At 57.6% G+C, this 16,795-nt stretch overlaps 1 long non-coding RNA gene across 1 annotated transcript; it reads left to right on the top strand.

Moving 5' to 3' along the window:
• The first annotated feature begins 4,523 nt into the window (after positions 1 to 4,523).
• On the top strand, positions 4,524 to 9,692 carry LOC306650567. Its single transcript, XR_013760965.1, has 4 exons — positions 4,524 to 5,003; positions 5,673 to 7,072; positions 8,380 to 8,812; positions 8,904 to 9,692. It is a non-coding gene; the product is annotated as an uncharacterized lncRNA (long non-coding RNA).
• The last annotated feature ends 7,103 nt before the right edge of the window (positions 9,693 to 16,795 follow it).

Raw genomic sequence — 16,795 nt, forward strand, 5'->3', positions numbered from 1 at the left:
CCTGGGTTCATCATAGGGAAGAAAGTGGACCCTGAAACACGGACCTCAAGTGAGACCCTGCAGGACAGCCAAGGGGAGAGAGGTGGGCAGCCCCAGTGGAGGGGAGAAGCCCTGTGTGGCCTGTGGACTCCCACGCCAGGGCAGCCCTGAGAGACCCGCAGCCCAGCGGTCCCCAGAGCCTGAGGGTTTGCCTGGCGGTGGGAGGGAGCAGGGAGGGAGCAGGGAGCTCGCTGTCCTGACAGGGAGCAGCCTCAGGGACACCAACAGAATAGGCTGAGCAGATCCACAATGTCCTCAGGTCGGAAACATTCCGAGAGTGCCCAGCCAAGGAGCACTGTCATCCCTAACCCAGGTCTGAGGAACAGTGGGAAGCACTTCTGCATCTCCGTGCGGTAAGTTGAGTAGTAGCGAGTTATCTTCTGTACCAACAGTGGAGTGTCATGACCTGTGCAGGCCAGGAGCCACGTGCTCATGTGAATAGGTGTCGATAACGCAGGCTGCAAGAGAGCACAAGAGCATCCACACATGCACATGCACGCACACATGCAAGCACATGCATACACATCCAAACACATGTACATGCACACACACATACATGCACGTGAGCCCCTGCACACATACAAACACATGCACACACATGCAAGCACGTGCATACACACATCCACACACATGTACATGTACACACATACACATGCACAGAAAATCGACCTTAAGGATCTGAATGCTAAGTAAGTGTGGTGGGAACATGGCTGGTGTTCTTTTGCTTTCTCTTGGTTCTCTCTGAGGCCGGGTTTGCTCTCCACCACTCATTTCTCCAAACCTGGGCGATGCTCTCAGTGCCAGTGGGCTCCAGCCTTGGGCGCACAGCTCACGACAGAGGCCTGCAGCTGGGCGATGCTCTCAGTGCCAGTGGGCTCCAGCCTTGGGCGCACAGCTCACGACAGAGGCCTGCAGCTAGGAGTGAGCCAGAGCCGGCAGTGCCAGGCCAGACCCTGGCTGGGCCGAGAGCCCTCGCTTGCCGTGGGAATCGCGGATCAGTGCACAAGAAGGACACTGACCACAGCAAAAAGCACCAAAGGAAGCAGAAAACCATTCAACGAGGTAAGTGCGAGGAACTCAAACGGGCCCACGCACCTTCGCTCCCAGGTCCTGAATCGCTGTGCACGGTTTCACGTTTCCGCTGTGCGCGTAGCTGCACGTAATAGTGGGGCTCATTCTACATGATAACGCGCGGGATGGGATCTGCCCGTTTCAGCCTCCAGCTTCATGGCGAAGACCCTGTAAGTCCTGCTGTCCTCTGATCACAGTTCTGGAGGGAGGCCTTACGTTGTGGGAAGCGGCAGGATAAGATGGGCCCAGGTAGGTCTGTCTTGGAGCGGGTCTATGAGTGACGTCAGAGCCCCCTCCTCAGAAGGGTCCTGAAGCACGCGCTCCTGGGAGGTCCGACCTCCGGTAGGAGCCTCGCTGGTCCTCGGCGCGGTGCGCGTGGCCCGGTGTCGGCAGGACCGCGTCGCGTTGGTGGCGTTCTTCAGGCTGCTGTGGGTCCTGACCTTTAAAGGGCAGTGTGACATGCCAGCCCTTGGAGGCAAGCAGCTGTGCCCCAGTGACGGCCATCACTGTCCCTGGCACACTGGAGGCGCTGCTCGGGAAGAGCCCTGGCCGGAGGGCCACCCGGCAGCTGGCGGGCAGCACAGAGCAGCGTGTCGCGGGCACCCGCCTTGGTCCCAGCCGCAGCAGAGCGCTGGGCAGATCGGCTCCTGCCTGTCACCCACCCGAGATCAGACTGCAGACACTGCCAGCCAAGGTCAGGTTTTCCTGAGCCCTTTGGAGCCAAACCCCTTCAGCATCGCTTCCAGAACATGCCACTTAAAACAGGGCTTGGAAATGTAGCTGATTAAGTTTAACGCAAACAAATGCTTGTCTACCATCTGCTGTCGCGGCAACAGGACAGCCGCGGGGCAAGAGGGTGAGCTGGACGTGCTGGGAACTTCCCGCCACAGCCAGAGGGAACCTGGACGAGGGGCGGAAAGCAAAACACCAGGAGCCCCAACAGGAATGTCTGCAAGTGATGGACAGGCGTCCTGGGTGTGGTCCCAGGAACGGCTGCAAGTGATGGACAGGCGTCCTGGGTGGTCCCAGGAACGGTGCACCCTGGGGCAGAGCTTGGGCTCTGAGGAGACTGGACAGGTGAAAGATGGTTGAGCAGCAAGTGCCTGATTCCCTTGTGGAGTCCAGGCCTGCTTCCTGAACTCAGGTTCCATCTGCACATCTCTGCTGTTTTAGCAGATCACTTGTGTGTGTGTGTGTGCTGGGAATTGAACCTGGGGTGCAAACCACTGAGCCACATTCCCAGCCCCTTTTACTTTCTGTTCTGAAACAGGGTCTCACTAAGTTGCTTAGGGCCTCACTAAATTGCTGAGGCTGGCCTTGAACTTGGATCCTCCTGCCTCGGCCTCCCAAGACGCTGGGATGACAGGCGTGGCCATGGAGCCAGCAGCAGATGGCCTATAAGTGTCCTCTGGTCCATGCTTTCTGACTGGGCGAATCCCCTTCAAGCATCCAGCTGACCTTCAAGTTGACCTTTCCTTGCAGGCGCATTCAGTCGTGTGGCAGACGTCCGGACACTTGGTTATTCTCAGATCTCATGCTGTGACTGGTGAAGGGCAGTCTCTCTTGCGTCCCTCGAGGTGCCGCCGTTGTCTGCCTGGTGCCGTCCACCTCCCTCGTCCTTGTCAGCACCCATCTGTGGAACTGGAGGCAGGACGTTGGCTGAGGGGCGAGGCTGCCCTGGCCTGTGCTCGTCAGCCACAGTTGGTGGCAAAGGGAAGGAGCCCCACACTGAGCAGGTCTGCGTCGTGGCCGGAGAGCCACCATGCAGGCTGGGTGTGCCACAGATGCACCAGCAACCCCAGAGTCCCATGCCACGTGGAAGGCGGCACGGCTGGGCCTGGGGCCCGCGCACCGGTGCAGCAGAGAAGGATGGCCGTGCTCCAGCAGGGACGGTCAGCGGAGTAATGGAAGACCGCACTGCTGCCCACAGGCGCGTGGACATTGGAGGACGCCTGCCACAGACCCACCGTTGCAGTGATTTCCCTTACGATGTTTGGGAAGCTGACGTTCTGAGCACTGGGTGTGCCTGCTCCGGAGCTCCTGCAGGTCGGGCCAGAGTGAGGTTCTAGCTGAGGTCAGTCCTTCCGCCTGCTCCCCGTCTCCCAGCTCCCACTCTCCCTTCACTGAGAGCCCCATAGATGCCATGATCCTGAATCCCTACCTTGGTCCCCACAGGGGCCAGTGGACTGCCGTGAGGATGGATCCATGCAGAGTCCAGTTGAAGACCAGGTACAGGCTGCTCAGAGAAACATCTTGATAAGCACATCCCAAATATTGCACTTCTGTGCACGTGGAGTTCACAGGAGCAGGTGGCTGGTACCTTCTCCTCCATATCTGCCACTTCTGTGTGCATGGAGTTCACAGGAGCAGGTGGCTGGTACCTTCTCCTCCATATCTGCCACTTCTGTAAGCATGGAGTTCCCAGGAGCAGGCGGCTGCTACCTTCTCCTCCATATCTGCCACTTCTGTAAGCGTGGAGTTCACAGGAGCAGGCGGCTGGTACTTTCTCCTCCATATCTGCCACTTCTGTAAGCGTGGAGTTCACAGGAGCAGGTGGCTGCTACCTTCTCCATATCTGCCACTTCTGTGAGCATGGAGTTCACAGGAGCAGGTGGCTGGTAGCTTCTCCTCCATATCTACCACTTTTGTAAGCGTGGAGTTCACAGGAGCAGGTGGCTGGAACCTTCTCCATATCTGCCACTTCTGTGAGCATGGAGTTCACAGGAGCAGGTGGCTGCTACCTTCTCCATATCTGCCACTTCTATGGGCATGGAGTTCACAGGAGCAGGTGGCTGGTAACTTCTCCTCCATATCTGCCACTTCTGTGTGCATGGAGTTCACAGGAGCAGGTGCTGCTACCTTCTCCTCCATATCTGCCACTTCTGTAAGCGTGGAGTTCCCAGGAGCAGGCGGCTGGTACCTTCTCCTCCATATCTGCCACTTCTGTGTGCATGGAGTTCACAGGAACAGGCGGCTGCTACCTTCTCCTTCATATCTGCCACTTCTGTAAGCGTGGAGTTCACAGGAGCAGGTGGCTGGTATCTTCTCCTCCATATCTGCCACTTCTGTGTGGGCAGGGATGTCACTGGCCACAGGCCCCATCCTCAGCGCAGCACAAGGCTGGGCTTCATTAGAAATACAACCCCTGAGGCCTCACCCTGAACCTGCTGAGAGGGTCCATTCTGCACCTGAACAGGGGTCTCCAGGAGGAGCCCCTGCTGATGAGCATGTAAGAAACGGGCTGGAGGTGGGCTGGGAGTCCCGAGGGGCAGGGCCAGCTGCTGCTGCCCTCGGGCTCCGGTGCCACGTGTGTGTCCTTGCTTTCAGAAGGACACTGGCAGCCACTTCAGTGTGTCTGGAATTCTTTGTGAGCCAGTGGAAGAAGTCGGTGACTGAATTTTTCAGCCCTCTGTCTTGTTCCCACTGGTCTGACACGATTCCTACGGAGGTGGGCGCGTGCAGACCCCTGGGAAGGCAGCCGAGACTGAGCCCTCTGTGGAGTGGGACTGGAGCTTCTAGTTCTCAACAGGAGAGGGAAAGGGAGACACTCTCAAAGGAGAGAGGGGCCCCTCCTGCCCTCCAGTTTTATTGGGGTTCAGAGAGTCCCGCCCGGGTCCACCTCTTCACTTGACTGAAAACAGAATGATGTGAGACTTCAAGTCCCCCCTGCCATGACCACGCTAGGTCCTTTGGCCCACGCTGACCAGTTCTAACTGGACCTCGTTCTTACAGGTTTTGTGGTTACAGGGAATTATCCTTTTCTCCCTGAGCTCCGGGCTCTCTATGTGAAGGGTCACAAAGGTCCCCCTTCGGGGTAACTTGGTTCTTCCCATTGGCATTTCAGGGCCTGCTTTTCTCCAGCTGAGGAATTGGACATATCCTGTGGACATCAGGTGGGACTTTGGGTTGTGATCCCAAAAGGCATTGGTGCCCTTAAAAACAGAGCCCAGGGAGACCCCACCTCTCATGCCATGTGTGATGACAGTGGGCGACACTCAGCAGCACGCCCTCTGTGCAGCTGCTCTGCTGGCTGCCCCGTGGCCCTCAGTCTCCAGAACCATGAGACCTGAGTTTCCATTGCTTGAGAGAGGACAGCTGCCTGCATGCGCCAGACCAAGGCCCGTGTCTGCCTGTGTGGGTCTGTGTGCACGGATGTGTGTGTGTGCTGACAGAGGGACCCTTCCTCCTTCCTTGGCCACTGCTGGGCCTGCAGCCGGCTGTCCTGAGCCTCCCCTTCGCGCCTCTGTCGGCCTCCATCCTGAGATGTGTTGGGGGAGCCAGTTCCACAGAGTGTGGCTCTCGTCATGTCCCAGGAACCCCAGCCTCAAGGGCACATTAGCTTTGCACAAGGGGGTGTCCCACTGACGTGCAGAGGCCGGAGGCTCTTGGATGCGCGCCCTGTGCCCTGATATGGCAGTGCTGGTCTCTCTCCGTCAGATCTCTGCGTCTGTGCCGTGTGTTCCTCCTGAGCTGCAGCACTCGCTGGTTCCATACCTCTTCCTCTGGCTGGACAAGCTGAGAGGGTCTTTCTGATTCTTTGCTCTCTCTGCTTTCCCTCTCAGAGTCCGGTGCAGCGTGTGCACATAACAGGTGCATGTGCAGACCCCCAGGGGCATGATGCACGTTGTGCCTGCAAACCAGGGTCACCTTGAGAGACCCACACCCCTCCGTGCACCAGGACACCTGGCCGGCCTCCTGGCCCACCTGGTCAGGTGCTTTACATCTGATGGCCAGATTTCTTCCATGTGGACAAGCGAGGCTTTGGGGAGGAGGACCCTGTGCCAGGTGAGCACCCCCAGTGCCGAGGCTTGGCTGGGCAGACTGCTCTGCTGCCCGGGGTGAGTGGCCCTCAGCAGAGCCTGGTGCTGGTCTCTGGGAAGCATCAGATATTCGTGTGCATTTTAAGACATTTTATAAAACTGCTATCAAACTGTCTCTACTTGCAGACAAGACTGCTTGTAGTCCCTGGGGTGCAGCAGATTCCTTCAAAAACAATTGTTTTCTATTCAAAATTTATCTGAACTTTGCATTATATCTGTAGTATAATCATGCTTGCTGAGTTTTTAAATTTTAAAATCTGTGGAATCAAATGTACACCTTTGGCAGGTATGGCAGTGTGATATGATGGTGGTTTATTTGTTAAGCGCTGTTTACATGCTTTCTGAATTTTCTTTAGCCAGTGAATAACAAGAAAACAGCACTTGAAGTTAACATAGAAGGACACTGTAAAATATTCTGTGTACTTAACACGTACGTGTGACCATGAAATCTTATTTTCCGTATCCATTGGTATAAAATAGGCTTCTCAGCTTTCTCATTGTGTCTTGACGTGTAAGAGATTTCGATAATGCCAGCCAAGAACGCTTTCACGCTCTGCGAGCCTGTTATCCTTGTTTTGTGTGGTGAATGTACACAGTGGGCACAACCAGCCTGCATGTTCTTTGGCAATCGATGTGGCACTTGGGGACAAGTTAACAACTCTGCTCCATTTGTTGCTTAAGTGGCCAAAAGCGCAGAACTTCCAGCAGGGTTCAGCTCCCTCCAGAGAGAAATCTGGCTCACCCACTCACAAATAAAACCATATATGTACGTATAAATAGAGAGAGAGACTTTGAGCTAGCTTATGATGGCAGCATGTGAGATTGTCTGTTCCCTTTCCTGTCCCCTTATGAATATTAGATATAATTGCACATTTATCTTCAAGTAAAGAAAAAAAGAAAACTATGTTTCCAGAACAGGAATACAAAACAAAACAGGCAGTTTTCCCCTGAAACTGAACTTCATCTAAATTATTTTTGCAGCCTCTAAGAGCTGTGTTTTGATAGGGTCGTACATTCATTCCACATACGTTGATGGAGGACTCACGGACGCAGATGTGACGGCCACCAAGACAGCCCCCGTCTCTGCCTCAGGAGGCTGGCCCTGTCGGGTGTGGGGCCGTGGACAGAGAAGAAAGAGCAAGGTGAGCTCACAGCAGACCACCCTCGGCCGTGCGGCCCGGCTCTGCAGCCGGGGTCCAGCCAAGCCCAGGTCAGAGGCTTTCTCTCGCATCTGGTCGGACACAGTGGGCTTTTCTCATTCCCTGAACAGTGGAGTGGGACCAGCCGCACGGCATGCACTGTGGCAGGCATCCCAGCTTACCTGCAGGTGACGAGGACACAGGATGCACGGCTGTCACGGAACGACACCACTCTCACCGGTTGGAGTATCGGCAGGGGTCCTGGGACCAGTGCCCACAGGACAGGGCACGGCTGCCACTGCAGAGGGTGGTAAAGACCACAGAGCAGCTGCTGGGGAGGGCGGAGGCTGCTCTGGGAGCTGCAGAGCATGGCGTGGTGGGGAGCGGGCAGGGCAGCGTCCCCATAGGAAGGGACGGGTGGTGGGGAGGACACAGGCCGGCGTCCACACAGGGAGGGCGGGTGGTGGGGAGGACACAGGCCGGCGTCCACACAGGAAGGGCGGGTGGTGGGGAGGACACAGGCCGGCGTCCACACAGGGAGGGCGGGCGGCTGAGGAGGCCGGCCGTGGTGGCGCTGGTCTCTGGGAGAGGAGCTGATGGAGAAGCAGAGGTGTGTGGGAGCCGAGGCCGGGCTTCAATGAGCTGGTTTACTCTGAGTGCAAGCAACCTGGAGGACACAGTTGGAGTAAGTCTGAGTGACCTCCCGCCTTGTGGACGGTGGCTCAGAGGTGGCTGGGGGCTAGGTGATGGTGGCCTGAGGACAAAAGTCTTCAGGAGATGAGACAGGATGATTGGAGCTGAGGGTCTGAGCCAGGGTGGGGCCGGGAAGAAGCAATGGCCTGGCAATACTTGTCGGAAGAGAGGACTCATGGGCACGGACAGTGGGAGGGAAGGCCGGCGAGGACAGGGAGCGGAGGTGACCCTCTGCCCCGGCCTCGGTTCCTGAGTGGGTCTCTGCCTCTGCCCACCTGGGCAGGCAGGGCTGGGCTTCCTGTCTGCCAGAGCCACAGCTGTCTCAGATCCGTTCTCAGCAGCAACTCTGCAGATCTGGTTGTGCGGGTCGGTGGGAGCCGGCTACTGAGTCCATGCAGCTAACTCTGATTGTCCGGGTTTAAAAGAACACATTTCTGCAAAGTTCCCATCAGCACTTGCTGATTAGGTTTCATGAAAGCAAATTCTCATAAGACGGGCTTTGAAAGGATCAATTTTCTGCTTCTCTTGACTGTATGTGAGAGACTGGGGGATTAATGAGAGCGCAGCGCCTCTCTGGCGTGTACACATCAGTCCTCTCTCTGCATAAATTCTCACAGGTCCACTCAAAAGCCAGTTCAGGGTCAAGATCTCATCCAGTCACCTAGATGGAAAACAGATTCTCCAAGGTCTCTCCTGGATTGAAGCCTTTCAGCACACAAACAGCAAGGCCTTGCCCTCTCCTCCTGCACTGGCGGGTGTGTGGGGAGCGTGAGCAGAACGCTGTGCTCTGTCCCTAATTACCGCATCTCCGGGAAAGATCAGTCCAGGCAAACCTATCATCCGAGCACTCCGCGAGTGCGCCCCTTCAGAGGGCTCGTCTCGGCTCTTCATCCTTAATATTGACAGTTTAATCTTTCTGTTTCACACAAGATTAAACGTTGCATGATACCCATTTCTTCATGGCTTGGACAGTGAATCCAATTGGACTCACTCCGTATCTAAGGGCCGTCTCCCTCGCAAAGACAGACTCCATTTGCCCAAATATACAAAGTAATTATCTACCATTACTGGGAAATGCTTTGTTGATATGAAAGCCCCAGAAAACTGATTTTCTAAAGGATAATGTTTACTCACTGCTAAGTGGCTGAACAGGAGCCTCCAGGAGGACCCTTCCCTGCAGATGCCCTGCGGAGAGCACTGCCACTCACCAGCCCTGGGGCCTCGTCCAGCTGGCCGTTCAGTCCACTGCCTGTTCCAGGGCTGCCTTCAAAATGAAACGACTTTCCCCAAGTCTGTACTGGCTCTCACCACACGTCAGTCAAGAGAAAGAAGAAATGGACAGATGGCACGTGGACTCGGAGAAAAACGGCCTTTACTCAAAACCCTTCACTGAGGTGACAGTGAGCCTCCTTCCTCGGCGAGGAGCCAAGTGGCAAGTGAGGGATGTGGGCCCTGGAGCGGGTGGCGCCGGTCATGTGGCAGCTTTCCATCAGAGGGCAGCCACGGTCGGTCGGGCTGTTGGGAAGATTGATGTTTCAGTGAGCAGACAAAGGACTCTAGTGGCAGTGCCAGGTGCAAGAGGAGAGGCCCAGGGGCAGGGAGACATTGGACTCCATGTGGCTTGCTCCTCTTGCTCAGCATACCTAGGTATGTCACCTGTACCTGCATTCAAATTGAGCCCAATTCATGTGCGTGAAAAGCAAATCAGCACATCCTGCCAGAAAATACCAGAATGTCACAGGCAACCTGTGACAAGAGGAAGAGGTACATTTGGAAGTTCCTTGTGATGATTGCCATGTAATATGGTGATTTCCCAAGTACAAGGATGTCCTGGGAAGTCCCCACACTCTGCCAGTGAGGACCTCAGGGAAGGGCCCCAACTCAACCACTGAGGACCTCCAGGAAGGGCCCCTGCTGCTCCAGTGAGGACCTCCAGGAAGGGCCCCTGTTGCCCAGTGAGGACCTCCAGGAAGGGCCCCTGCTGACCCAGTGAGGATCTCCAGGAAGGGCCCCTGCTGACCCAGTGAGGACCTCCAGGATAGGGGATAGGCCCCTGCTGACCCAGTGAGGACCTCCAGGAAGGGCCCCTGTTGACCCAGTGAGGACCTCCAGGATGGGTCCCTGCTGACCCAGTGAGGATCTCCAGGAAGGGCCCCTGTTGACCCAGTGAGGACCTCCAGGATGGGCCCCTGCTGCTCCAGTGAAGACCTCCAGGAAGGGCCCCTGTTGAGCCAGTGAGGACCTCCAGGAAGGGCCCCTGCTGCTCCAGTGAAGAGCTCCAGGAAGGGCCCCTGCTGCTCCAGTGAAGAGCTCCAGGAAGGGCCCCTGCTGCTCCAATGAGGACCTCCAGGAAGGGCCCCTGTTGACCCAGTGAGGACCTCCAGGATGGGCCTCCGCTGCTCCAGTGAAGACCTCCAGGAAGGGCCCCTGTTGACCCAGTGAGGACCTCCAGGATAGGGGATAGGCCCCTGCTGACCCAGTGAGGACCTCCAGGAAGGGCCCCTGTTGACCCAGTGAGGACCTCCAGGATGGGCCTCTGCTGCTCCAGTGAAGACCTCCAGGAAGGGCCCCTGTTGAGCCAGTGAGGACCTCCAGGAAGGGCTCCTGCTGCTCCAGTGAGGACCTCCAGGAAGGGCCCCTGCTGACCCAGTGAGGACCTCCAGGGAGGGCCCCTGTTGACCCACTGAAGACCTCCAGGAAGGGCCCCTGTTGACCCAGTGAGGACCTCCAGGATGGGTCCCTGCTGACCCAGTGAGGATCTCCAGGAAGGGCCCCTGTTGACCCAGTGAGGACCTCCAGGAAGGGCCCCTGTTGACCCAGTGAGGACCTCCAGGATGGGCCTCCGCTGCTCCAGTGAAGACCTCCAGGAAGGGCCCCTGTTGACCCAATGAGGACCTCCAGGATAGGGGATAGGCCCCTGCTGACCCAGTGAGGACCTCCAGGAAGGGCCCCTGTTGACCCAGTGAGGACCTCCAGGATGGGCCTCTGCTGCTCCAGTGAAGACCTCCAGGAAGGGCCCCTGTTGAGCCAGTGAGGACCTCCAGGAAGGGCCCCTGCTGCTCCAGTGAGGACCTCCAGGAAGGGCCCCTGCTGACCCAGTGAGGACCTCCAGGGAGGGCCCCTGTTGACCCACTGAAGACCTCCAGGAAGGGCCCCTGTTGACCCAGTGAGGACCTCCAGGATGGGTCCCTGCTGACCCAGTGAGGATCTCCAGGAAGGGCCCCTGTTGACCCAGTGAGGACCTCCAGGAAGGGCCCATGCTGACCCAGTGAGGACCTCCGGGAAGGGCCCCTGCTGACCCAGTGAGGACCTCCAGGAAGAGCCCCTGTTGACCCAGTGAGGACCTCCAGGAAGGGCCCCTGCTGGTCCTGTGAGGACCTCCAGGATGGGCCCCTGCTGCTCCAGTGAGGACCTCCAGGAAGGGCCCCTGTTGACCCAGTGAGGACCTCCAGGATGGGCCCCTGCTGCTCCAGTGAGGACCTCCAGGTAGGGCCCCTGTTGACCCAGTGAGGACCTCCAGGATGGGCCTCTGCTGCTCCAGTGAAGACCTCCAGGAAGGGCCCTTGTTGACCCAGTGAGGACCTCCAGGAAGGGCCCCTGCTGACCCAGTGAGGACCTCCAGGAAGGGCCCCTGTTGACCCAGTGAGGACCTCCTGAAGGGCCCATGCTGACCCAGTGAGGACCTCCGGGAAGGGCCCCTGCTGACCCAGTGAGGACCTCCAGGAAGGGCCCCTGCTGACCCAGTGAGGACCTCCAGGAAGGTCCCCTGCTGCTCCAGTGAAGACCTCCAGGATAGGCCCCTGCTGCTCCAGTGAAGACGTCCAGGAAGGGCCCCTGTTGACCCAGTGAGGACCTCCAGGAAGGGCCTGTCCTCTGTTCCAGCACATGCTTGGTTCTCCGTAAGATGCACAGAGCAGGTTAGCGAGGACAAGCCTCTGAAGGGTGGTCTTTTGATGTGGAGTGTGCCCCCGATCCTCATGGAGCAGCACTGGGCTCCCGAGTCCTGCTAGACGGGCCCTTCCCATTGCCCTGGGTGAGAGTGAGCAAGGCGTTGCCCTGGTCCTTTCCGGCTGCAGCCCTCCATGGGAAGCATGCGATCCTGTAAGCTTTCCTTGCCTGCAGCAGTTGCCCCCGACCCTGAGAGCAGAGGGCATGGGGGCGACGGTGAGGCTGGTGCCCAGTCTCCCCTTCTGTGCGACAGTGGCGGGGTGACGCAGGGTGACTCGGGGTCGTGGCCCCTGGAGTGGCTCTTCAGAGCCGCTGCTGGCGGTGGGCTTCGATGCTGGGTGGTTTTGGGTTTCCAGTTCTTATCTTGATCGCCTTTGCCCTGTGGCAACATCTAAACCCGTAAGAGCAGATCCATTGCCTCTCGTAGAGGCAGCTACGCAGGAGAGGGAGGCAGGTGCACCCCCGGTTCACCTTGGAGGACTGGTGCGGATGGACCAGAAGCAGTGCTGCCTGCGCCAGGTAGGTTCTCACGCACGAGCAGGACTGCGCCTCGGCTACAGGGGTTCCTGTGCAGGCTGCTGCTGGCCAGCACTGCAGCCGCAGTCACGGGCTTCCTCCTGGGGTGGACAGGGGACTGTGAATCATTACAGTCACTCTGTTCAGTACTCTCATAGGAAGGAGCCCTGACTTGGTAATCTGTCCCACTGGGGCGCAGGGAAGCCCCTTTCATTTACTCGGTTCCTACAGAGGCCCCGAAGTGTTTCCAAGCAGAAAGCAGATGTTTTACCAGCTTAGCAAGCAAGATCCTGTGGCTCACAGAGCTCATTTGCTGGTGCCATCAATTGCAAAAGAGTAAACAAGCAAAATGGTTACTTATTTTCACAATACAGTTTCCAGAATCATACCGTTGAATGATAAGAACCCGGAGAATCAGGAAAGTCTTGTGATAAAAGATAACCTCGACCACCTCTGACGACCAGCTTCCAAAGAGACAGAGGGCCGGTGGGAAGCAGCTTCTTGTAGCCTGGGAAAGGGCTACAAGAGCTGCAGCATGTGCAAAGGCCCAGGGAGCGCGTGGCGGCCATGGGTGTTTCCAGGGCTGCGAGCCCGGGCACAGGGGTGGAGAGGAAGCAGGGTGAGGGCACTGTTCAGATGTGGGAGGAGCAGAGAGGGGGGACGTGGGATGGAGGTGGAACCGAGGGTCCATCCCAGTTCTGCCCCCGCAGCCACCGGAGCTGGCCTCTACCAAGGTGTACCTTAGCACTCACAGAGGACGTCACAGAACACCTGGCCCACCGCAGTGGATAAGTCACCAACCTGGCAGTGAGGAGAAGACCGAACTAAGGAAAGAAACATGAAAAGATGTTCAAACACAATCGTTGTTAAAGAAACCTAACTCAAAACGTGAGCAGGGCCTAGGACGTGGTGCGGTCCAGTGCTGGCAAAAGCACGAGACTGTGCTTCTCAACACCTTTGAAGAGCATGTATGTTGATACCCCGATGCATATTTTGATAATATTTTTCGAATTTTAAATGGAAACATTCTTTAACTCAGCAAATTTGCTTAGATTTTCATTTTTGGAAAAACTCTCCTGCACAGCCCCAGTTGATGCAGTGGCCATCCTGCAGAGAGAAGGAGGCCACCTGAGAACAAACCTGCCTACACAAGCAAGGACGCAAGAACCCACAGAAAAAGACCCGAGTCTCAAGTGGGGCCAATTCATCGAACTCACAGATCCCAGGGGACCCGGGACCTGGCTCGGCAGGCCAGACCTTCCCTCCAAGTTGTGAACGGACAGCTCCAACTTCCGGATTAAAGATCCCATCCAGTGCAGCTATGCAAACACCGAGGAACGCCAGGTGTCTGCTCTCCCCCGAGTAGCTCCAATCTACTGCGTGGATTTCATGTCTTATGGACCTACTAAGCGCCTTTTATGTCTTGGGAACCTACTGTGTGGATTGTGTCCTGTGAGGCTGGTTCTGGAGTTGGGCTCTCCAGACGCCCTTTCTTCTTGGGGCTCCGCTGGGGGAGGGTGGTGTTCATTAGAATTTCCATGGCAGCTCCAGGCCGTCTGTGGGTGCAGCTTAGTCTTTGCCTGGGGTTTTCTTTTGTGGGTGGAAACTTGCTGGGGGCTGGGTTGGTAGAGGTTTGTGACCAAGGAGCTCGGGACACCCGCTGGGTGATCTCAAGGCCTCCACACCTGGAAGGGGAAGCCGCTCCTGTGACTGCCTGTGGGGTGAGCGTCTGCCTTCTGGGGCGGGGCGGCCCTGGAGCTGGATAGAGGGTGTTCATCCACCTCTGGTGTCTCTGGAACAGAGTTGTTGGTTTTGGAATCTCGGCTCTTCTATATTTTCATTGCTCTCTGAGGAAAACACTGGGTGAGGGTTTAAAGAAACTCTTCGTGATCTTTGTGCTTTTTCCTAATGAATTTTAGATCAATAATAGAATTTTCTTCACAGAGCTTAAAAAACACTGTCTGGCAGTTCAAATGCCTGAGCTCAGCTGGTGTGGAAACGGTCAGGCTAACCTGGGTTCTGATTTTTCCTTGAGTGTCGGAGTGAGCGCTTTGGTGGCACCAGAAACGTGGCCAGGGTTTTCCTGGTGGCCCTGCCGTGGTCAGTCTTCTCCCTGGGCGCGCTCGGGTTGCTGTCTCCCATCCTCCTCTTGCCTAGCTGCGTAGAACCACCGGGTGTGGCAGGAGCACCCAGCGCTGGTGCCCAGTCCCCAGTTCTCCCCTTCTCTCCAACCTTCCTCTCCTCCTTGGTTTGGGGGCCTTGGTCCTCCCGATAGGTGCCTCAGGTGGCAAGATGGCTGCCTCATCTGTGACCATAACACCTCGTGTCCAGCAGGGAGCTGGTGGAAGTCCCCAGAGCCCAGCAGGTCCTGCAAGTTGAGGCCGCAGTGTGAAGGATTCCCGAAACCCACCCAGGGACACCATGTGCACCTCACACACCCTGGTGGCCGGCCACCCGGAGCTGCAGAGCAGCCTGGGGAGCCGAGGCCTGCACAGGACTGTCAGGCATGTCCAAGGGAGCCTGGGTATTGGACAGGCGGCAGGTTGTGTCCACCTTACTGCCAAACATTCTTCAGTTGCCCCAGGCCTTTGATCTGGAGACGGCAGGAGCCAGTGCTGGGAGAAGACTTCCAATCCCGCTCTTCCTTCTCTCTGCAGGTGACTGCCAGACACATGCCTCCCCCTCGGCCCTGCACCCCGTCCCTTGCAAAGCCAGTGCAGCTTTGCCATCATGCCTCAAGCAGCAGAAGTGATGGCCACAGAGACCAGCGTGGTGAGCAGGGAGAGGCAGGGACATGGCAGTGACCAGCGAGGTGAGCAGGGAGAGGCAGGGACATGGCAGTGACCAGCGAGGTGAGCAGGGAGAGGCAGGGACACGGCTACCTGTGCAGGAGGCTCCTGCTGCCTGGCCAGCACACCCTTGTCCCCGGGATGAGGTAGCTGTGCCCTGAGGTATGCAGGACTCCTTCACCATCTCTCAGAACCCGCTGCCCCTGCCAGCCCTGAGCTCCACCTGCAGGCCTGGGCGCAGCCTTGTCCAGGGGCAGGAGACACTCACGGGGTCCCTGGTCTCACCAGGCCTGGCCCTGCAGCCAGGTGCTGAACACGGGGACGTATGCTTGCTCTTGGCCGCTGATGAGAGGCGACACGTTGTCTCCCTGCCTCCTTGGTGGCCCGAGGACTCTGCGGCACACCCTCTGGGTTCTTGCAGTCGAGCGTGTCGTGACGGGTCCCGATGTCTGGTGTCTCTCTTACTGCAGAGGACGCTGCCTGCCTGTGAGGCCTGGCCAGCTCCGTGGGGCCGGCTGGGCTCGGGCGTGAACTCCCAGTCCCCAGGCGTCCACTCCTGCCCAGCTCCTGTGCCTGAGCTCCGCAGACCCTGCCAGCCTCAGGATCCAGGAGCAGCTGGGTCTGGGTCTGTGGCCACCAGCCTCCTGGTGTCTGAGCGACATGACGGGCTGGCAGGCCCTTCCATGGGGGGCGATGCTGGCCCACACCTACACGGGATGTCGGAAGTCTGGCCACGGAGAGTCTAGTGACAGGCACCTAATGAAAATGGAAGGATCATGATAGAAAGAGGATTGCAAGAAAATTAAACTCTTGGCTGGCGAGGCGCAGTAAGGCGGAGACGACGATGCACACGCCAGCCACATGCCAGCCACACCCGCACCAGGACGGCTCAGGAGGGCGGCGAGCAGCCGCACTTCCCCCGCCCAGCGGGGCCCTCCTCACCCACTCCATCCTCCAGAGAAGACCCACGCGGGCCTGGCTGGGAGCACAGCCTCACTCTCCTCCCCGACCAGCGCCTGCTGTGTGAATAATCTACACCTATTATTAAAACTTTATGTCCTCACCTGTCTATGTCTGAACAGTAAACTCTGATTTAAAGTCGTACCTAACAAAATGACTATTTTTTAAACCACTCAGTAACTAGTTCCTGGCCATCTTTTATAAAGAGTTGGATTAATTATTGAAGCAACAGATTATTAGCCTGAAGATGAACTTCTTGGCCGGTGAAGCCAGTTCGTTTGGGTAGACAGCCTGCTGTTCACGGCGGATGGGAAGCCGAGCATGCGGCGGGGTCTCTCTCTGCTCAGCCTCCACGGCCCCCACCCACTCCAAGTCCCCGCACTGCAGGGGGCTCCCGTGAAGAATCCCAGCAGCCACACAGACACGCAGGAGCTCGCAGCTAGCGGTGCCGTCTGCATCAGAGGCCATCCCCAGCGGACGTCCGTGCACACCACCCAGGCCTGCCCGTCATGCAACCCAGGAAAGACACACCCAGCAAGCCCATGGCACAGGTCTCGGGGCGCCTCTGCCCTGGAGGGCTTCACCTGGGGCCCTGCCCCCAGGACCAGCCCTGCTGTCTCAACTGGTGGGAAGCAAGATTCTCACGGCGGTGAGAGGAACGTGATCTTCCTCCAGGATGCAAGAATACAGTCAGCAGCACAGAATTCTGAGAGACTTTGGGCCGTTCTGTAACACGGAGCCGACAGCCCGCCAAGCCGCTTGGGTGTCTGCACACCGCCAGCTGCAGGTTCTGGGTCTTTCTCCTTGAAGGTCTGTGGTT

The sequence above is a fragment of the Sciurus vulgaris genome (assembly GCF_902686455.1).
Source record: "Sciurus vulgaris genome assembly, chromosome: 19".
NCBI lineage: Eukaryota > Metazoa > Chordata > Mammalia > Rodentia > Sciuridae > Sciurus > Sciurus vulgaris.